General features: G+C 47.1%; 1 pseudogene; it reads left to right on the top strand.

The window, feature by feature from the left end:
- Positions 1-5044: 5044 nt before the first annotated feature.
- Positions 5045-20961, top strand: LOC115119824 (dynactin subunit 2-like; annotated as a pseudogene).
- The last annotated feature ends 1632 nt before the right edge of the window (positions 20962-22593 follow it).

The raw sequence follows: 22593 nt of genomic DNA, 5'->3' as shown, positions 1-22593 counted from the left end.
TCATTCGGCCGCTTTTTGTTCCAGTACTCTGCTGCCTGTGACTGGAACAATTGCAAAAATCGCTGAAGTTGAGACTTTATCTCCTCACCAACTTCAAACATCTGCTATCTGAGCAGCTAACCGATCGCTGCAGCTGTACATAGTCTATTGGTAAATAGCCCACCCATTTTCACCTACCTCATCCCCATACTGTTTTTATTTATTTACTTTTCTGCTCTTTTGCACACCAATATCTCTACCTGTACATGTCCATCTGATCATTTATCACTTCAGTGTTAATCTGCAAAATTGTAATTATTCGCCTACCTCCTCATGCCTTTTTGCACAATGTATATAGACTCCCCTTTTTTTTCTACTGTGTTATTGACTTGTTAATTGTTTACTCCATGTGTAACTCTGTGTTGTCTGTTCACACTGCTATGCTTTATCTTGGCCAGGTCGCAGTTGCAAATGAGAACTTGTTCTCAACTAGCCTACCTGGTTAAATAAAGGTGAAATAATATTTTTTTTTAAAGCGGGGGTCAATGAAACAAGCCATGTGCATGACTCTCTTTGTATCTGTTAAGGTCTTCTCTCATTACCCTTTTCATCTCCCTGGTCAGGGATTGCTCCGTATCCTTTTCATCTCCCCGGTCAGGGATTGCTCTGTATCATCTCCCTGGTCAGGGATGGCTCCATATCCTTTTCATCTCCCTGGTCAGGGATGGCTCCATATCCTTTTCATCTCCCTGGTCAGGGATGGCTCCATATCCTTTTCATCTCCGTGGTCAGGGATTGCTCTGTATCATCTCCCTGATCAGGGATGGCTCCATATCCTTTTCATCTCCCTGGTCAGGGATGGCTCCATATCCTTTTCATCTCCCTGGTCAGGGATGGCTCCATATCCTTTTCATCTCCCTGGTCAGGGATGGCTCCATATCCTTTTCATCTCCCTGGTCAGGGATGGCTCCGTATCCTTTTCATCTCCCTGGTCAGGGATGGCTCCGTATCCTTTTCATCTCCCTGGTCAGGGATGGCTCCGTATCCTTTTCATCTCCCTGGTCAGGGATGGCTCCGTATCCTTTTCATCTCCCCGGTCAGGGATGGCTCAAATATCATCACCTTGGTCAGGGATGGCTCGTGATCCTTTCATCTCCCTGTCAGGGATGGCTCGATCATCTCCTGGTCAGGGATGGCTCCGTATCATCTCCTTGGTCAGGGATGGCTCCGATCATCTCCTGGTCAGGATGACTCCGTCATCATCTCCCTGGTCAGGGATGGCTCCGTATCATCTCCTTGGTCAGGGATGGCTCCGTATCATCTCCCTGGTCAGGATGGCTCCGCATCATCTCCTGGTCAGGGACGGCCCGTATCATCTCCTTGGTCAGGACGGCCCGTATCATCTCCTTGGTCAGGACGGCTCCGTATCATCTCCTTGGTCTGGGACGGCTCCGTATCATCTCCTTGGTCAGGATGGCTCCGTATCATCTCCCCTGGTCAGGATGGCTCCGTATCATCTCCTGGTCAGGGATGGCTCCGTATCATCTCCCTGGTCAGGATGGCTCCGTATCATCTCCTGGTCAGGATGGCCCGTATCCTTTTCCACCAGAACATCACAGGTGACGGGTCCAGGACAGGGCTGATGGCTGACAGTGTCTCTGAGGCAAGTGCATCTATTAACTTTCTCAGAGGTTCAAGGAGCTGGCACAGTTGCTCCATGACACTTATGTCGGCATCCGTTGGTCTTCAGATGCCATGTTCCTCTTTCTCCAGCCAGTGTCGCACAGACCGGCTGCTGGTGGCTGAGGAAACGCTCAAGCATCTTGTGTGTAGATCTTCATCGGGTCACCACATCATGGATCAGAGCCTTCTTCTGTGGCATGTTGAGGGCAGCTTGCTTTTTCTCTGTTCTCTCCTTCTCTTCCAGCTCCGAGAAGCCTTGGACCAGATGACGACAGGCCTTGACTACTGTGTCAACTCTGAATTTTTCAGAGCCTTTGAGATGGCCAGGTTCAAATGATTGGTCAAAAGCAGCCAAAGCCACAGATCTGGGACCTGTTCAAAAGCCTTGATCGTGTTTGTTGTGTTGTCTGTGGTTATACAGACCAGGTCTTTCTTGTTGATCTCCCCACTCTTCCAGCATATTCTCAAAAACCTCTCTGATGTTGTGAGCCGAGTGATCTTCTGGGAAGAACTGTGTTTCCAGGCAGTTTGATTCCAGTTACCATTCTGGGGTGAGGTAATGGCTAGTGAAGCTGATGTAGGGTTGAACCACCCCCTGCTTTCATTGGTCCAGAGGTCAGTAGTTGCAGCACACCATGTGCCTTGAGCGAAACATTTTCCAACATCAGCTTTAACCTGGTTGTACAGGTTTGGGATTTCAGTCTTGGAAAATAATGTTTGTGATGACACTTTGTAGTGAGGCACGCAACCTTCATCAGCCTCAGAAAGACGGGCCTCTCAACAATATGAAATGGCACCATGTCCTTTGCAATGTAATATGAAAGGGTGTACAGAGGTCTTTTTGATGTGTGTGTATTAACAGCCTGCCTTTTTAAATGATGGCTGGAGTGTCTGTGTCACAACTGTAGATGAGGACAGACCAGTAGCATCACTGGGTTTGCCTGCTGCACGCCCATCTCTGTAAACAAGGAAATGGATCATGTATTATTATTATCACACACACTATCTTCTGTGTTGCATTTGAGTATATGCAATGACCCCATGCACAATTTACATAAATACAAATGAGTCTTAAGAAGACAGTAATTGCAATGAGCCCAACAATTGACATAAATACGGGAGTCTTGTACGGGGGAGTCTTGTACGGGGGAGTCTTGTACGGGGGAGTCTTGTACGGGGGAGTCTATAGTGTTTCTCCTGTTGGAACACTTTTTACAACCAAGTCGACTGCTGGATTTTAAATGAACAAAATATGTTGGTTGGGTGACTAAACTACATAACGTGTTATCGTGTGCAATGGTAGGCAATTTTTAACAATGTTTTTTTTCCTGATAAAGTTAATTGCATCCGCCGTGGAGCCCAGTTTCATAATATGACCATATTTCCCAGCTGCTTGCCGTCGTTTTGAAGTGGTCACGAACAAACAGGCCTTATTTTAGGGTATTTTTCACCCTGCCAGCTCCTATTAGTTGTATTGAGCGCCGTGGCAACAACTCGCCTTCTGAACGTTCTCTTCCCAGCTTATTGTTCGACGTCACAATGCCTGTTTCGCTATTGTTGGTAACGAGACCTGCTCACTTTGTTTATGGTTCAAATGTAAACAACAACAAAATGACTCATGGAACTCTGAGGTCGTCCCATTGTTTCCTATATAGGCAAGTCTGTTTATTTCGCCAAATATTTTGCAATGTGTATATTTAGATAAAAAAAAAAAAAAATGTCAGACACCATTTTAATCATGATTAATCTCCTCTTTCTAATTCTGTGAGTCTGGGTAGCGAGCTCGTTTTTCATCGATCACTAGACCAGAAATAGTCCGACATTTTCATTTTCCCCCCTACTTTCTCATTATGCAGCCATAAGCACAGTTGACACCATCGATATGTGCGGATGCTACTTTCTACACAAGTAGTTTTTTTCTTCCCAGTTTAGGTCTGACGAACAGATTGTATTGGTAAAATTAAAAGGCATACATGTGCCTTTAGGCCAAATGGAATTTTAAGCATCACTCCAGTGAAAACAGGCTCTGTGAACGTTCCATTCCATTCATTTGCTATGGGCTAGCTCTAGTGTTCCAGCTTAGCCAACGTTCCATTCTATTCATTTGCTATGGGCTCGCTCTAGTGTTCCAGCTTAGCCAACGTTCCGTTCCATACATTTGCTATGGGCTCGCTCTAGTGTTCCAGCTTAGCCAACGTTCCATTCCATTCATTTGCTATGGGCTCGCTCTAGTGTTCCAGCTTAGCCAACGTTCCATTCCATTCATTTGCTATGGGCTCGCTCTAGTGTTCCAGCTTAGCCAACGTTCCATTCCATTCATTTGCTATGGGCTCGCTCTAGTGTTCCAGCTTAGCCAACGTTCCATTCCATTCATTTGCTATGGGCTCGCTCTAGTGTTCCAGCTTAGCCAACGTTCCATTCTATTCATTTGCTATGGGCTAGCTCTAGTGTTCCAGCTTAGCCAACGTTCCATTCCATTCATTTGCTATGGGCTCGCTCTAGTGTTCCAGCTTAGCCAACGTTCCATTCCATTCATTTGCTATGGGCTCGCTCTAGTGTTCCAGCTTAGCCAACGTTCCATTCTATTCATTTGCTATGGGCTCGCTCTAGTGTTCCAGCAGCCAACGTTCCATTCTATTCATTTGCTATGGGCTCGCTCTAGTGTTCCAGCTTAGCGTTCTTTGCTGTTTTTCAGCCTTAGGTGAGTTTTGAATGGTTCTATTGTCCAGCCTAGCAATGGGTGAATAGAGTCTGAAGACGCACGCAGGCACACAGCAGCAGAACAAGTGTAGTGTTTTTATAAGAGTAGGTAACACTGAAAAGCTTCAGTTTACATTATTGACAAGCTATTAGCAAAGTTAGACAGGCAAACCTTGACATTTTCCACCATCCCAAAGTCCCCACATCATGCATTGAGCTAAAAGTGAACTTACCTTGCATACCCTATAAGGTAGTGGGTGGTGGTCACAAAGAGGACTCGAGATTTTGAATTGTTTCCGCTTTTGCTGCGATTTAAAAAAAATAATGTTGCATGTTCTGCAGACAAGGTGACCATCTTCGATTTGAAGTTTCCCTCAGCACTCTTGTAAAAACCAAAATACGACACACTTCAGATTTGGTCCTCTTCAAAGGCTGAAAAATCTCCCGGGCGCTGTCACTGCCTCCCGCCATGTTTTCACAAAAAAAAACCCACGTTGCTGCGCCTCTGTCAGACCGCCGCTAACTTTGGTTGCTGCTGGACGGTATTTCCGTGAGTTTTTCAAACCGCAGTAATCAAACACTGTTTTAATGATAATTAACATTCGAAACGGTAATAATAACCGTCTGGAATTTTACCGTGGTTTTATCGTGAAACCGGTAACCGTTTCATCCCAAAACCATCATCTAATATTCTTGTCTTTCCTCTAATGAATGCGTTTTCTCTCCCAGACTTCTCAGATCGTATCAGTAAGAACAAAAGAGTGGGCTATGAGTCGGGAGAATATGAGATTGTGAGTAGATGCTGCTGCTGCAATATTTCATATTGATTATTGTTCTATAAATAGTACCATTTGATTCTGTTGGGACACATAAACCATCTCTGTGAAATCCATCACAAGACCTATTACGTGCCCATTTGAATCATGTGGATAATGATTCAGCTGTCTATTTGAATCTTGTGGATAATGATTCAGCTGTCTATTTGAATCTTGTGGATAATGATTCAGCTGTCTATTTGAATCTTGTGGATAATGATTCAGCTGTCTATTTGAATCTTGTGGATAATGATTCAGCTGTCTTATTTGAATCTTGTGGATAATGATTCAGCTGTCTATTTGAATCTTGTGGATAATGATTCAGCTGTCTTATTTGAATCTTGTGGATAATGATTCAGCTGTCTTATTTGAATCTTGTGGATAATGATTCAGCTGTCTTATTTGAATCTTGTGGATAATGATTCAGCTGTCTATTTGAATCTTGTGGATAATGATTCAGCTGTCTTATTTGAATCTTGTGGATAATGATTCAGCTGTCTTATTTGAATCTTGTGGATAATGATTCAGCTGTCTGTTCTGACCTTCAGTGTATGTTAACTCTGTTTTCCCCTCTCTCCATGCCTGTCTAGTTGGCGGAGGGCTGTGGGGTGAAGGAAACCCCCCAGCAGAAGTACCAGCGGCTGGTTCATGAGATCCAGGAACTCAGTCAGGAGGTGGAGACCATCCAGGTAAAACCCCTAAACCGCCCGGGTCAGACACTGTGCCAAACAACCCCTACACCCTAAACCGCCCGGGTCAGACAAATACTCCCAAACCCCTACCCTAACGTTAGCCCCTAGCCTTGCGCTAGAGTTAGCCCCCCAGCCCTTGCGCCCAGAGTTAGCCCCCAGGCCCTTGCGCCTAGAGTTAGCCCCCTAGCCCTTGCGCCCTAGAGTTAGCCCCCTAGCCCTTGCGCCCTAGCGTTAGCCCTAGCCCCCTAAAGCCCAGCGTTAGCCCCCTGCGCCCTAGCGTTGCCCCCTTGCGCCCTAGCGTTAGCCCCCTTTGCGCCCTAGCGTTAGCCCCCTTGCGCCTAGCGTTAGCCCCAGCCCTTGCGCCTAGCGTTAGCCCCCAGCGCCTGCGCCTGGCGTTAGCCCCCTGGCCCTGCGCCCAGCGTTAGCCCCCTAGCCCTTGCGCCCTAGCGTTAGCCACTAGCCCTTGCGCCCTAGCGTTAGCCACTAGCCCTTACGCCCTAGAGTTAGCCCTTACGCCCTAGCGTTAGCCCTCAGCCTTACGCCCAGCGTTAGCCCTAGCCCCTACGCCCTAGCGTTAGCGTCCCTAGCGTTAGTGCCCTAGCGTTAGCCCCCAGCCCCAGCGTTAGCCCCCTAGCGTTAGCCCCTAGCCCTAGCGTTAGCCCCCTACGCCCTAGCGTTAGCCCCCAGCCCCTACGCATCAGCGTTAGCCCCCTAGCCCTTACGCCCTAGCGTTAGCCCCTACGCCCTAGCGTTAGCCCCTACGCCCTAGCGTTAGCCCCAGCCCTTACGCCCTAGCTCTACAAACCTGTGTACATATGGCTACAATAGGGCGTGTTTTTTATCCCACTGAATCTTCCTGATTAGTCTCGGGTTCCTGGGGCCCATCTTTATACCCCAGTGACCTCTACCCACCCCCAAACCACCCATCTTTATACCCCAGTGACCTCTACCCATCTCCAAACCACCCATCTTTATACCCCAGTGACTCTACCCACCCCAAACCACCCATCTTTATACCCCATCGACCTCTACCCACCCCCAAACCACCCATCTTTATACCCCAGTGACCTCCTACCACCCCCAAACCACCCATCTTTATAACCCAGTGACCTCTACCCACCTCCAAACCACCCATCTTTATACCCCAGTGACCTCTACCCACCTCCAAACCACCCATCTTTATAACCCAGTGACCTCTACCCACCTCCAAACCTGTGGTTGTCATTTCCCTGTGTGCTGATCATCTGTCTATGCTCCTCTCCCTCAGGCGACCACACGGGACAGCAGTTCAGAGGAGCGTCTGACTCCTGTCGTCCGCTCAGCAGGCTGCCCAGCTCAAACAGCAGCTGGTTTCTGCCCACCTGGACTCACTGCTGGGACCACAGGCACATATTAATCTAGCTGACCCAGATGGAGCACTGGCCAAGTAAGAGGGGGAGAGGGGAGGGCACCAAGGTAACCTGTCTAAATGTCTACCGTCATCGTAGCACTCACATCTGTAGCCATGAAAAACATTGAGAGGCTGGTCATGTCTCACATCAACACCATCACCCCAGACACCCTGGATCCACTCCAATTCACATACCGCCCCAACAGATCCCAGATGACAAAATCTCTATTGTACTCCACCACACTGCCCTTTCCCACTTAGACAAGGGAACACCTACGTGAGAATACTGTTCATTGACTACAGCTCTAGCGTTCAACACCATAGTGCCCGTGAAGCTCATCACTCGCTAAGAACCCTGGGACTGAACACCTCCCTCTGCAACTGGATCCTGGACTTCCTGATGAGGCACTCCAGGTGGTGATGGTAGCAACAACACATCCGCCACTGACCCTCTAACACAGGGCGGCCCCAGGGGTGCGTGCTTAGTCCCCTCCTGTACTTCCTGTTCACCCATGACTCCATCGCCATCATTAAGTTTGCGAACAAAACGACGGTGGTAGGCCTGATCACCAATGACGATGAGACAGCCTATAGGAGGAGGCCTGGCAGTTTGGCGCCAGAAAAACAACCCTCCCTTAACGTCAGCAAGACAAAGGCGCTGATTGTGGTCTACAGGAAATGGAGGGCCGAGGCAAGCCCCAATTCACATCAACGGGCCTGTAGTGGAGCGGGTCTCTCGCATAGAGTTGATCAGGCTGTTGATTATGGCCTGTGGTATGTTGTCCCTCCTCTTCAATGGCTGTGTGAAGTCGCTGGATATTGGCGGGAACTGGAACATGCTGTCGAAACACCCGTCGATCAGAGCATCCCAAACATGCTCAATGGGTGAGTGCGTATGCAGGCCATGGAAGAACTGGGGCGTTTCCAGCTTCCAGGAATTGTGTACAGATCCTTGCGTCATGGGGGGGGGGGGGGGAATGGCAAGACAGTGGGCCTCAGGCTCTAGTCGCTGTATCTCATTACCCCACGGCACCATGGGAAATTCTGTTCACAACGTTGACATCCAGTGAACCGCTCGCCCACACGACGCAATGCGGTTGTGAGGACGGTTGGACATACTGCTAAATTCTCTAAAACCCCCGTCTGTCTGTTGTTCAAACCCCCGTCTGTCTGTTGTTCAAACCCCCGTTTGTCTGTTGTTCAAACCCCCGTCTGTCTGTTATTCAAACCCCCGTCTGTCTGTTATTCAAACCCCCGTCTGTCTGTTATTCAAACCCCCGTCTGTCTGTTGTTCAAACCCCCATCTGTCTCTTATTAAAACCCCGTCTGTCTGTTATTCAAGCCCCGTCTGTTAAAACCCCCGTCTGTCTGTTGTTCAAACCCCGTCTGTCTGTTGTTCAAACCCCCGTCTGTCTGTTGTTCAAACCCCGTCTGTCTGTTGTTCAAACCCCCGTCTGTCTGTTGTTCAAACCCCGTCTGTCTGTTGTTCAAACCCCCGTCTGTCTGTTGTTCAAACCCCGTCTGTCTGTTATTCAAACCCCCGTCTGTCTGTTATTCAAACCCCCGTCTGTCTGTTATTCAAACCCCCGTCTGTCTGTTATTCAAACCCCCGTCTGTCTGTTATTCAAACCCCGTCTGTCTCTTATTCAAACCCCCGTCTGTCTGTTGTTAAAACAACCATCCTAACCCTTATGTGCCTTTTTATTCTTGACCCTCTCTCCTTCCTCCCTTTCTCTCTCTGTCGTCCCTTTCTCTCTCTGTCGTCCCTTTCTCTCTCTGTCGTCCCTTTCTCTCTCTGTCGTCCCTTTCTCTCTCTGTCGTCCCTTTCTCTCTCTGTCGTCCCTTTCTCTCTCTGTCGTCCCTTTCTGTCGTCCCTTTCTGTCGTCCCTTTCTGTCGTCCCTTTCTGTCGTCCCTTTCTCTCTCTGTCGTCCCTTTCTGTCGTCCCTTTCTCTCTCCGTCCTCCCTTCCTCTCTCCGTCTCCGTCAGACGTCTGTTAACCCAGCTGGAGGCAGTGAGAGGCAGTAGGGGCAGTACAGGGGAGGGGAAGGCCCCAGCAGCCAAAGGTCCTGACGGTGTGGTGTTGTATGAGCTACACAGCCGGCCAGAGCAGGAGAAGTTCACAGACGCTGCCAAGGTATGGAGCCCAGGGCAATGGGACTGTGTGGAAAGGGGTCCCTAAGTGTGTGTGTGTGTGTTCGGCAAAAACGTGTGTCTGCATTTACACATGCAAATTTGAGTCAGTCCTTGGTCAATTCTGTGTCACTTGTTTACCCAGTTTTCATTCATTCACGCCTGAACCTCTCCATCGTTTGTCTCTGTTAAGATGGCAGAGTTGGAGAAGCGGCTTTCAGAGCTGGAGACTGCTGTGGGTTCTGGATCAGACAAACCGGGACCTCTGAGTGCTGGGGTGCAGGGAGGCAGTCTCATGGTGAGTCTCTTCTTGTCTACCACCGTGGTCCATTGATTGAGTTCAGTTGACAAAATAAAATAAAAAGTATCCCGTTTTTGACCAACTGAACTCAATCAATCCAATTTGTTCATAAAACATTTTGTGGGGTTTTGAATGATCCACAATGTCAGAAAGTACAGTTAACCCTGCCCTGATCATCAATCACTGTTAGCCCTGAGACTGAGCTCTCTCTCTCGGTCTGTCTCTGTCCTCCAGGACACTATGGAGCTGCTGCAGGCGAGGGTCAGTGCTCTGGACTCAGCCACTCTGGACCAGGTGGAAGCCAGGCTGCAGGTAACGTTGAGGATCAGCAGAAACATTCCCTCTCCCTTGATGAAACACAGCAATCAATGTTCCACTACTCTGCAGAGAACACTTATTTCACGTTTGTAATATTATCTACTTCAGTTGCTTTGGCAATGTTAACATGTGTTTCCCATGCCAATAAAGCCCCTCAAATTGAATTGTATTGAATTGAATTGAATTGAATTGAATTGTATTGAATTGAACACCCAAGGACAGGTGGGCTGGTATTTGTGTGCTTGTTATACAGCAAAAAGTGGACACTGTTATCGTTGTTTTGTGTTTTTCTCTGTGTAGAGCGTCCTTGGAAAGATGAACGAGATTGCCAAGCACAAAGCAACCATTGAAGATGCTGGCACACAGAACAAGGTTAGTCCGGCTTTTTATATTGAGGTTTAGAAGTAAATGTAAGAGTTTTTATATGACGTCTTATTTCACACAGTAATTAGGTTATCCCTATGGCCAGGAGGTTTTCCTAACCACCAGGAGAACTACTTGGCCCAACAGTAGTCATCTCCTGTAGATGTCACCTGGACAGTCGTCCCCTGTAGATGTCACCTGGACAGTAGTCATCCCCTGTAGATGTCACCTGGACAGTAGTCATCTCCTGTAGATGTCACCTGGACAGTAGTCATCCCCTGTAGATGTCACCTGGACAGTAGTCATCCCCTGTAGATGTCACCTGGACAGTAGTCATCTCCTGTAGATGTCACCTGGACAGTAGTCATCCCCTGTAGATGTCACCTGGACAGTAGTCATCTCCTGTAGATGTCACCTGGACAGTAGTCGTCTCCTGTAGATGTCACCTGGACAGTAGTCGTCTCCTGTAGATGTCACCTGGACAGTAGTCGTCTCCTGTAGATGTCACCTGGACAGTAGTCCCCTGTAGATGTCACCTGGACAGTAGTCATCTCCTGTAGATGTCACCTGGACAGTCGTCCCCTGTAGATGTCACCTGGACAGTAGTCATCTCCTGTAGATGTCACCTGGACAGTAGTCATCTCCTGTAGATGTCACCTGGACAGTAGTCATCCCCTGTAGATGTCACCTGGACAGTAGTCATCCCCTGTAGATGTCACCTGGACAGTAGTCATCTCCTGTAGATGTCACCTGGACAGTAGTCATCCCCTGTAGATGTCACCTGGACAGTAGTCATCTCCTGTAGATGTCACCTGGACAGTAGTCGTCTCCTGTAGATGTCACCTGGACAGTAGTCGTCTCCTGTAGATGTCACCTGGACAGTAGTCGTCTCCTGTAGATGTCACCTGGACAGTAGTCGTCTCCTGTAGATGTCACCTGGACAGTAGTCCCCTGTAGATGTCACCTGGACAGTAGTCGTCTCCGTAGATGTCACCTGGACAGTAGTCGCCTCCTGTAGATGTCACCTGGACAGTAGTCGTCTCCTGTAGATGTCACCTGGACAGTAGTCGTCTCCTGTAGATGTCACCTGGACAGTAGTCGTCTCCTGTAGATGTCACCTGGACAGTAGTCGTCTCCTGTAGATGTCACCTGGACAGTAGTCGTCTCCTGTAGATGTCACCTGGACAGTAGTCGTCTCCTGTAGATGTCACCTGGACAGTAGTCGTCTCCTGTAGATGTCACCTGGACAGTAGTCGTCTCCTGTAGATGTCACCTGGACAGTCGTCGTCTCCTGTAGATGTCACCTGGACAGTCGTCGTCTCCTGTAGATGTCACCTGGACAGTCGCCGTCTCCTGTAGATGTCACCTGGACAGTCGCCGTCTCCTGTAGATGTCACCTGGACAGTCGTCGTCTCCTGTAGATGTCACCTGGACAGTCGTCGTCTCCTGTAGATGTCACCTGGACAGTCGTGTCTCCTGTAGATGTCACCTGGACAGTCGTCGTCTCCTGTAGATGTCACCTGGACAGTCGCTGCGTCTCCTGTAGATGTCACCTGGACAGTCGTAGTCTCCTGTAGATGTCACCTGGACAGTCGTCGTCTCCTGTAGATGTCACCTGGACAGTCGTCGTCTCCTGTAGATGTCACCTGGACAGTCGTCGTCTCCTGTAGATGTCACCTGGACAGTCGTCGTCTCCTGTAGATGTCACCTGGACAGTCGTCGTCTCCTGTAGATGTCACCTGGACAGTCGTGTCTCCTGTAGATGTCACCTGGACAGTCGTCGTCTCCTGTAGATGTCACCTGGACAGTCGTCGTCTCCTGTAGATGTCACCTGGACAGTCGTCGTCTCCTGTAGATGTCACCTGGACAGTCGTCGTCTCCTGTAGATGTCACCTGGACAGTCGTCGTCTCCTGTAGATGTCACCTGGACAGTCGTCGTCTCCTGTAGATGTCACCTGGACAGTCGTCGTCTCCTGTAGATGTCACCTGGACAGTCGTCGTCTCCTGTAGATGTCACCTGGACAGTAGTCGTCTCCTGTAGATGTCACCTGGACAGTAGTCGTCTCCTGTAGATGTCACCTGGACAGTAGTCGTCTCCTGTAGATGTCACCTGGACAGTAGTCGTCTCCTGTAGATGTCACCTGGACAGTAGTCGTCTCCTGTAGATGTCACCTGGACAGTAGTCGTCTCCTGTAGATGTCACCTGGACAGTCGTCTCCTGTAGATGTCACCTGGACAGTCGTCCCCTGGACAGTAGTCGTCCCCTGGACAGTCGTCCCCTGGACAGTAGTCGTCCCCTGGACAGTAGTCGTCCCCTGTAGATGTCACCTGGACAGTAGTCGTCCCCTGTAGATGTCACCTGGACAGTAGTCGTCCCCTGTAGATGTCACCTGGACAGTAGTCGTCCCCTGTAGATGTCACCTGGACAGTAGTCGTCCCCTGTAGATGTCACCTGGACAGTAGTCGTCCCCTGTAGATGTCACCTGGACAGTAGTCGTCCCCTGTAGATGTCACCTGGACAGTAGTCGTCCCCTGTAGATGTCACCTGGACAGTAGTCGTCCCCTGTAGATGTCACCTGGACAGTAGTCGTCCCCTGTAGATGTCACCTGGACAGTAGTCGTCCCCTGTAGATGTCACCTGGACAGTAGTCGTCCCCTGTAGATGTCACCTGGACAGTACTCGTCCCCTGTAGATGTCACCTGGACAGTAGTCGTCCCTGTAGATGTCACCTGGACAGTAGTCGTCCCCCTGTAGATGTCACCTGGACAGTAGTCGTCCCCCTGTAGATGTCACCTGGACAGTAGTCGTCCCTGTAGATGTCACCTGGACAGTAGTCGTCCCCTGTAGATGTCACCTGGACAGTAGTCGTCCCCTGTAGATGTCACCTGGACAGTAGTCGTCCCCTGTAGATGTCACCTGGACAGTAGTCGTCCCCTGTAGATGTCACCTGGACAGTAGTCGTCCCCTGTAGATGTCACCTGGACAGTAGTCTCCCCCTGTAGATGTCACCTGGACAGTAGTCGTCCCCTGTAGATGTCACCTGGACAGTAGTCGTCTCCTGTAGATGTCACCTGGACAGTCGTCCCCTGTAGATGTCACCTGGACAACCTGGTTGGGGGTAAACCTGCCGTCTGTTTACCCCCCAACCGTATCATTACTGCGTGTATTATTTTCATCCACAACGTGTTCCGTGTTGTCTCCGTCTGTCAGGTGTCTCAGCTGTATGCTGTGGTGCAGAAGTGGGACACCATGGCAACCTCTCTGCCCCAGGTGGTGCAGAGGCTCATGGCTGTCAAGGAGTTGCATGAACAAGGTAATCACCTGTCAATCACCAGACCTGGCTCAGAAACAGGCTAACCTGTCAATCACCAGACCTGGCTCAGAAACAGGCTAACCTGTCAATCACCAGACCTGGCTCAGAAACAGGCTAACCTGTCAATCACCAGACCTGGCTCAGAAACAGGCTAACCTGTCAATCACCAGACCTGGCTCAGAAACAGGCTAACCTGTCAATCACCAGACCTGGCTCAGAAACAGGCTAACCTGTCAATCACCAGACCTGGCTCAGAAACAGGCTAACCTGTCAATCACCAGACCTGGCTCAGAAACAGGCTAACCTGTCAATCACCAGACCTGGCTCAGAAACAGGCTAACCTGTCAATCACCAGACCTGGCTCAGAAACAGGCTAACCTGTCAATCACCAGACCTGGCTCAGAAACAGGCTAACCTGTCAATCACCAGACCTGGCTCAGAAACAGGCTAACCTGTCAATCACCAGACCTGGCTCAGAAACAGGCTAACCTGTCAATCACCAGACCTGGCTCAGAAACATACGTTACAATTAGAACATTTAAAAAATGCACATTTAACTGCAGGTGTGGAAGTTATAAAAATGAATTTAAAGGAACAAGTAATGTCCACAGCGCTGATATGCTTTTAAAATGTGGGTGGTCTGACTCTCTCTCTCTCTCTGTAGCCATGTGGGTGGTCTGACTCTCTCTCTCTCTGTAGCCATGTGGGTGGTCTGACTCTCTCTCTCTCTCTCTCTCTGTAGCCATGTGGGTGGTCTGACTCTCTCTCTCTCTGTAGCCATGTGGGTGGTCTGACTCTCTCTCTCTCTGTAGCCATGTGGGTGGTCTGACTCTCTCTCTCTCTGTAGCCATGTGGGTGGTCTGACTCTCTCTCTCTCTCTGTAGCCATGTGGGTGGTCTGACTCTCTCTCTCTCTGTAGCCATGTGGGTGATCTGACTCTCTCTCTCTGTAGCCATGTGGGTGGTCTAACTCTCTCTCTCTGTAGCCATGTGGGTGGTCTGACACTCTCTCTCTCTGTAGCCATGTGGGTGGTCTGACTCTCTCTCTCTCTGTAGCCATGTGGGTGGTCTGACTCTCTCTCTCTCTGTAGCCACGTGGGTGGTCTGACTCTCTCTCTCTCTCTGTAGCCACGTGGGTGGTCTGACTCTCTCTCTCTCTCTGTAGCCATGTGGGTGGTCTGACTCTCTCTCTCTCTCTGTAGCCATGTGGGTGGTCTGACTCTCTCTCCCTCTGTAGCCATGTGGGTGGTCTGACTCTCTCTCTCTGTAGCCATGTGGGTGGTCTGACTCTCTCTCTCTCTGTAGCCATGTGGGTGGTCTGACTCTCTCTCTCTCTGTAGCCATGTGGTGGTCTGACTCTCTCTCTCTCTGTAGCCATGTGGTGGTCTGACTCTCTCTCCCTCTGTAGCCATGTGGGTGGTCTGACTCTCTCTCCCTCTGTAGCCATGTGGGTGGTCTGACTCTCTCTCTCTCTCTCTGTAGCCATGTGGGTGGTCTGACTCTCTCTCTCTCTCTCTGTAGCCATGTGGGTGGTCTGACTCTCTCTCTCTCTCTGTAGCCATGTGGGTGGTCTGACTCTCTCTCTCTCTCTGTAGCCATGTGGGTGGTCTGACTCTCTCTCTCTGTAGCCATGTGGGTGGTCTGACTCTCTCTCTCTCTGTAGCCATGTGGGTGGTCTGACTCTCTCTCTCTCTCTCTCTCTGTAGCCATGTGGGTGGTCTGACTCTCTCTCTCTCTCTCTCTGTAGCCATGTGGGTGGTCTGACTCTCTCTCTCTGTAGCCATGTGGTGGTCTGACTCTCTCTCTCTGTAGCCATGTGGTGGTCTGACTCTCTCTCTCTCTGTAGCCATGTGGGTGGTCTGACTCTCTCTCTCTCTGTAGCCATGTGGGTGGTCTGACTCTCTCTCCCTCTGTAGCCATGTGGGTGGTCTGACTCTCTCTCTCTCTGTAGCCATGTGGGTGGTCTGACTCTCTCTGTAGCCATGTGGGTGGTCTGACTCTCTCTCTCTCTGTAGCCATGTGGGTGGTCTGACTCTCTCTCGCCATGTGGGTGGTCTGACTCTCTCTCTCTCTCTGTAGCCATGTGGGTGGTCTGACTCTCTCTCTCTCTCTCTCTCTGTAGCCATGTGGGTGGTCTAACTCTCTCTCTGTAGCCATGTGGGTGGTCTGACTCTCTCTCTCTCTGTAGCCATGTGGGTGGTCTAACTCTCTCTCTCTCTGTAGCCATGTGGGTGGTCTGACTCTCTCTCTGTAGCCACGTGGGTGGTCTAACTCTCTCTCTGTAGCCACGTGGGTGGTCTAACTCTCTCTCTGTAGCCACGTGGGTGGTCTAACTCTCTCTCTCTCTCTGTAGCCATGTGGGTGGTCTGACTCTCTCTCTCTCTGTAGCCATGTGGGTGGTCTGACTCTCTCTCTCTGTAGCCATGTGGGTGGTCTGACTCTCTCTCTCTGTAGCCATGTGGGTGGTCTGACTCTCTCTCTCTATAGCCATGTGGGTGGTCTGACTCTCTCTCTCTCTGTAGCCATGTGGGTGGTCTGACTCTCTCTCTCTCTCTCTCTCTGTAGCCATGTGGGTGGTCTGACTCTCTCTCTCTCTATATTCATGTGGGTGGTCTGACTCTCTCTCTCTCTCTCTGTAGCCATGTGGGTGGTCTGACTCTTTCTCTCTCTCTCTCTCTGTAGCCATGTGGGTGGTCTGTCTCTCTCTCTCTCTCTCTCTCTGTAGCCATGTGGGTGGTCTGACTCTCTCTCTCTCTCTCTCTCTCTCTCTGTAGCCATGTGGGTGGTCTGACTCTCTCTCTCTCTATATTCATGTGGGTGGTCTGACTCTCTCTCTCTCTCTCTGTAGCCATGTGGGTGGTCTGACTCTCTCTCTCTCTGTAGCCATGTGGGTGGTCTGACTCTTTCTCTCTCTCTCTCTCTGTAGCCATGTGGGTGGTCTGACTCTCTCTCTCTCTCTCTCTCTCTCTCTGTAGCCATGTGGGTGGTCTGACTCTCTCTCTCTCTCTCTCTGTAGCCACGTGGGTGGTCTGACTCGCGCTCTCTCGCTCTCTAGCCATGTGGGTGCTCTCGCTATCTCTGTGTGTATGTGGGTGGTCTGACTCTCTGTGAATAAGTATATGAACCCTGGTCCTTTCTCTCTCTGTGTGTAGCCATGCAGTTTGGTCAGCTGCTGACCCACCTGGACACCACCCAGCAGATGATCAACAACTCTCTGAAGGACAACGGGACACTGCTCTCACAGGTAGTAAACACAATGACACATCTCACACTGCTGCTAGGTTGGACTGATGTCCCTTTTTAAAGTCAAGTTTTTAAAAAATACTTTAAGTCTTTTTCTAGAGTATCTGTACTTGACTATTTATATTGTGGACTACTTTTACTCTGCATATTTTCCTAAAGAAAATCATGTAATCCCCCCCCCCCCCCCCCCAATACATTTTCTCTGACACAAAAAAGTACTCGTTACATTTTGGATGCTTAGCAGAACAGGAAAATGGTCCAATTCACGCACTTATCATGAGAACATTCCTGGTCCCTACTGCCTCTGATCTGGAGGACTCACTAAACAGAGAACATCCCTGGTCATCCCTACTGCCTCTGATCTGGAGGACTCACTAAACAGAGAACATCCCTGGTCATCTCTACTGCCTCTGATCTGGCAGACTCACTAAACAGAGAACATCCCTGGTCCCTACTGCCTCTGATCTGGCAGACTCACTAAACAGAGAACATCCCTGGTCCCTACTGCCTCTGATCTGGCAGACTCACTAAACACAAATGCTTTGTTTGTAAATGACGTCTTAGTGTGCCCCTGGGCTACCTGTAAATAAAATCTGACTAAAATGGTGCCCTTTGGTTTGCTTAACATAAGGAATTTGAAATGATTTATACATTTGACTTATACTGAACAAAAATAGAAACTTAACATGCAACAATTCCCTTGATTTGACTGAGTTTACAGTTCAGTTCGTATGAGGAAATCAGTCAATGGAAATCCATTAAGCCCTAAATCTATGGATTTCACAGGACTGAGAATACAGACGTGAATCTGTTGGTCACAAATTCCCTTTAAAAACAGTTTTTTAATGGTCCTCACTGTGGGCCTCAGGATCCTTTTTACAGTATTTCAAATTTGCCATCAATGAAATGCAATTGTGTTCGTTGTCCGTTGCTTGTGCCTGCCCCATACCATAACCCCACCGTCACCGTGGGGAAAACCGCTCACCCACACGATGCCATACACGTGGTCTGTGGTTGTGAGGCTGGTTGGACATACGGTCAAATTCTTTAAAACAACTTGAGGTGGCTTATGGTAGAGAAATTAACATTCAATTATCTGGCAACAGCTCTGGTGGACATTCCAGCAGTCGGCACTCCAATTGCACGCTCCCTGAACTTGAGACATTTGTGGCATTGTGTTGTGTGACCAAACTGCACATTTTGGTGGCCTTTTATTGTCCCCAAGATGCACCTGTGTAATGATTGTTGTTTAATCATCTTTTATTTAAGCTCAAACTCTTTTACGTTTATATTTTTGTTCAGTGTATATTTAAAATCAAGTACTTTTTAGACTTTTACTCAAGTAGTATTTAACTGGGTGACTTTCACTTTTACTTGAGTCATTTTCTATTAAGGTATCTTTATTTTTTCTCGGGAATGACATTTGGGTACTTTTCCCACCATGATAGTTAAGAACGCTAACAATATGGAAGAAAATGAAAATGTATTCTACAGGAACCAATGTCACTCCCTAAAAACACACCCCTATGAAACAATCCTTGGATAGCTTTTCAGAATTCACCGATTTTTTTTTTATTTATTTTTTTTATTTGGTCCACATGGAAAACGGCGAAGAACCATAAATTACTTGCTAATAGTGAAGAAATGTATTTCTATGACAGAATTTAAAAGCAATTGTTGCCTGACCAATGTAGATATTTTCAAATGCATGGAACTGAAAAGTTTTATATCAAGAAATTGATTTGAAAATTTTCGGAATATCAGCAATCTTGAGGGAATCTTATTTGAGTCAGAAAACGGTGTTCTTATGATAGGTAAGATATACAAAACCTTGCAGAGAGCCTATCCAACTGACAATCTCTTAGAAAAAGACCAAGACTTAAAAAAAGACCTGATGTTGGCACAAGATGGAGGGAAAGTTGGAAAATAACTCATGCAATTTCATGCTGACCAGACCGGACACGTCGCGTGTGCGAACGTTGCAAAATAAATTTAGAAATCCATGTTATTCATCTATTGCACCCACACTGCTCGCACCAATGACTGTCTGCGATCACGAAGGGCTAAAATAGAAGTCCTTTCTATTTCTGACGCAGATCGCACTGAAAATCCTGCCTCTCCCACTTCCTCATTGGTTATACTCACGTGGGTGATTGAAAGACTAAATGTTTTGCCGGTTGTCGTGGTAATACTATGAAAGTGTAGATGCGATCACCATATAAGTTCAAAGATGAAAAAGCCTGGAAGGAGGAGAGATGACTTGAGCGATTCGGTTGTCTGTTTTATGTGTGGATTAATTGTCGGAGTAGAGGACCTTGTGCACTTCAGGTAAAATAACAACTCAATGTTTATATCCCAGGACAAATTAGCTAGCAACAACACGCTAGCTAAATAGGACAAATTAACGTTAGCTAGCAAGTGCAAGCTAACTAGCTAAATTGCGATACATGTTTAATGCATTTCGACCTGTCCCCAAATTAATGTCATTGGTTCAGAATTTGTTTGATATTTTAACCTGCGTGTCGTGATCGCGTTTGGTGTGGGGGACAAAATAAATGTATGCAGGCGCGCAGCCGGTTTGGGTTCTGTGTTACAAACTTTAGGGCAGCAATCTCATTAACGGGATCGATATGACAACAGCCAGTGAAAGTGCAGGGCGCCAAATTCAAAACAGAAATCTCATAATTAAAATTCCTCAAACATCTTATACCGTTTTTAAAGGTAATTTTGTTGTTATTCCCACCAGTGTCCGATTTCAAATAGGCATTACAGCGAAAGCACCACAACGATTATGTTAGGTCAGCACCAACTCACAGAAAAACCCAGACATTTTTCCAGCCAAAAAGAGATGATAAAATGAATCACTAACCTTTGATGATCTTCTTCAGGTGACACTCATAGGACTTCATGTTATACAATACATGTATGTTTTGTTCGATAAAGTGCATATTTATATTTAAAAATCTCAGTATACATTGGCGTTACGTTCACTAGTACCATAAACATCCAGTGATATTGCAGAGAGCCACATTTTACAGAAATACTCATTATAAATGTCGATGGAAATATAAATATACCTTTCCTTAATGCAACCGCTGTGTCAGATTTTGAAAAGCAAACCATGCAATAATCTGAGACGGCGCTCAGAAAAAAATAATAATAATTATCCGCCATGTTGGTGTCAACAGAAATCCGAAATCACATTATAAATATTCCCTTAACTTTTATGATCTTCATCAGAATGCACTCCCAGGAATCGCAGTTCCACAATAAATGCTTGATTTGTTCGATAATGTCCATTGTTTATGTCCAAGTAGCTACTTTTGTTAGCGTTTTGTACACAAATCCAAACGCTTGTTCGTCGGACGATAACTTAAAAGTTATATTACAGGTCGAAGAAACTTGTCAAACTAAGTATAGGAATCAATCTTTAGGATGTTGTTATCATAAATCTTCAATAACATTCCAACCGGAGAATTCCATTGTCTGTAGGAAAGCCATGGAACGAGGTCGCTATCATGTGAAATGTGCGTGTCCAGGACCTGGCTCTCTGCCAGACCACTGACTCAAAGACCTCCCATCCGGCTCCACAACACAATAGAAGCCTCATTCAAGTTTCTAAAGACTGTTGACAAATTAATCTAGTATAAACAAATTTTGTTGAATTTATTACACATGACAAAATTTACATTCTCAGCACAATGGCAGTCAAGTCTTAGGTTTCACATTTAACAATGACTCAATAATCCATGCCTTCTGGGAATGCTATAAAGTCCAAAAGTGATGGGTGAATTTAGAAGTTACAATTTTTTTTTAATGTACTTACCTCTCCCTCTCCCTTATTTTCTCCCTCTCCCAGGTTCAGACAACCATGAAGGAGAATCTCTTGTCTGTAGAGGAGAACTTTTGCAGCTCTGGACCAGAGAATGAAGACTCTCAACAAATAAATCTGGTTTCTTTATAAAAAACGCCTGTCAGGACAGTTGGGCAAATTGAGGGAGTGGAGGATCTTCTCTCTCACTCTGTTTCTCTTCCACCTCAGCCTTCTTTTTCCCAAAGTGGAATGTTTGATTTGAAAGTATAAAAAAAAAACAGGACAAAAAAAGCTCAAAAAATGGCCACCAAATTTTCTTGATTTTTTTTTTTTTCTCCTTTTCCACATCTCTCCATTTGAAGTCTTTCATTTAGTATCAAATGCAATGCATTACACCCACATATATATATATTATCCCTTCAAAGCTCGATGGCTTTTTCGCAATGAAAAATATTTATCCAGATCCTTTCAACCTCTTCATCCACACTAGTTGTAGGTCTGTGCTACAACATTCCGCTAAGTCATTTCATTGAATGTCCCAATTTTGAGGGCTCAAAAGTGGAATAGCCATGTCAGAGAAAAGACGTTGTCTACAACACAAAAACAAACAACCAATGCTGATTTATCCACCTTTTTCCTGAAGTATACACTTTGCACATTTCCTGTTGTGGATTTAACAACGGTGGAAAAAGTCCTCTAGTCCTTACACCAATACAATGACGGGAAGTAGGCTAGTGCACACTTTGGGAGAAGGGAGAAAGAATCGTGACGCCGTCGTCAACCAGAAAGACGATGTATGGACATGTAGCAGTGTGTGTTGGGGGGGGCCTGAAGTCCCGGAGGGATGCTTGTAAATATGCCTGTGTACCTTAAATGTTTCATGCTCAGTTGCTTGTAACTTATTATTATTGTGGCTGAGACTAAAATACCACACACTACTTTTTAAATCTACTGCGTTGTTTGTCATTGCCTACGATGGACTGTACTGTACCTGACTGTTGAGATATCTGAATAAACAACATGCTTAAACTACACTTACTCTTCTACAGAGAGTGATAACTTGTGAAACATGTATCTGTTACATAAAAACTACAGTTCAACATTAGTTATTCTCTGCCAAAGTGTCAATATGATACTGAAAGATAGTTTACAGAATTTGTTTCAATCTAAAGTGAACAAAGTCAATATTAGTTATGTTTATAATTATTTACATACTATGTGACTAAAAAGCCTATTGCATGCTTCCCAGTCGAAACAGTTATGTGAAGGTCCAGATGTTGGGCAGGGGGGGTTTTCTGCTGCTCATCACTGAGCTATAAGAACCATTTCAATAAGAATAATTTCCTTTTGGCAAATCGAAATTCTGTAGCGGAAGTCTACGCCCCTTCATCGGTGATTGGTCAATAGTACTACTAGTAGGACTGGGAACATGAAGCGGTGTCATTTGAGACGATTAATTTTAATACAAAATGTTCGTGTCTCAATGGGGAAAGACGACGGTTATATTGCCGCTTTTTGTTCTAGTTTTCTCAAACTAAAGTATTTAGGGAGTATGAGAGCATTAGATATTCGCCTAGCCGAAAAACGAACCTATGTATGCGGACACCTTAAAAGACTGACTGTGAAGACATGATTCAGACTTGATTCCAATGCTACAAAATTGTTGATTTCTTCTCAAATCCCTCATATCAACGCAACACAGACTAAATTAAACATTCACAGGAGTGCCAAATATAGAAGGTAAAAATGGCCCAATCACGCAAGACTTTGGTTCTGTTAACCGAGATTGAGGCTACGATTAGGGATCGGGTAAACTGATCCTAGATCTGTAGTTACAGCCAGGCAATTTGT

This window comes from Oncorhynchus nerka, unplaced genomic scaffold, assembly GCF_034236695.1.
Source record: "Oncorhynchus nerka isolate Pitt River unplaced genomic scaffold, Oner_Uvic_2.0 unplaced_scaffold_771, whole genome shotgun sequence".
In the NCBI taxonomy this organism is placed as follows: Eukaryota; Metazoa; Chordata; class Actinopteri; order Salmoniformes; family Salmonidae; genus Oncorhynchus; species Oncorhynchus nerka.
Note: the sequence above shows the minus strand (reverse complement) of the source record. Positions and strands in the feature narration are given on the sequence as shown.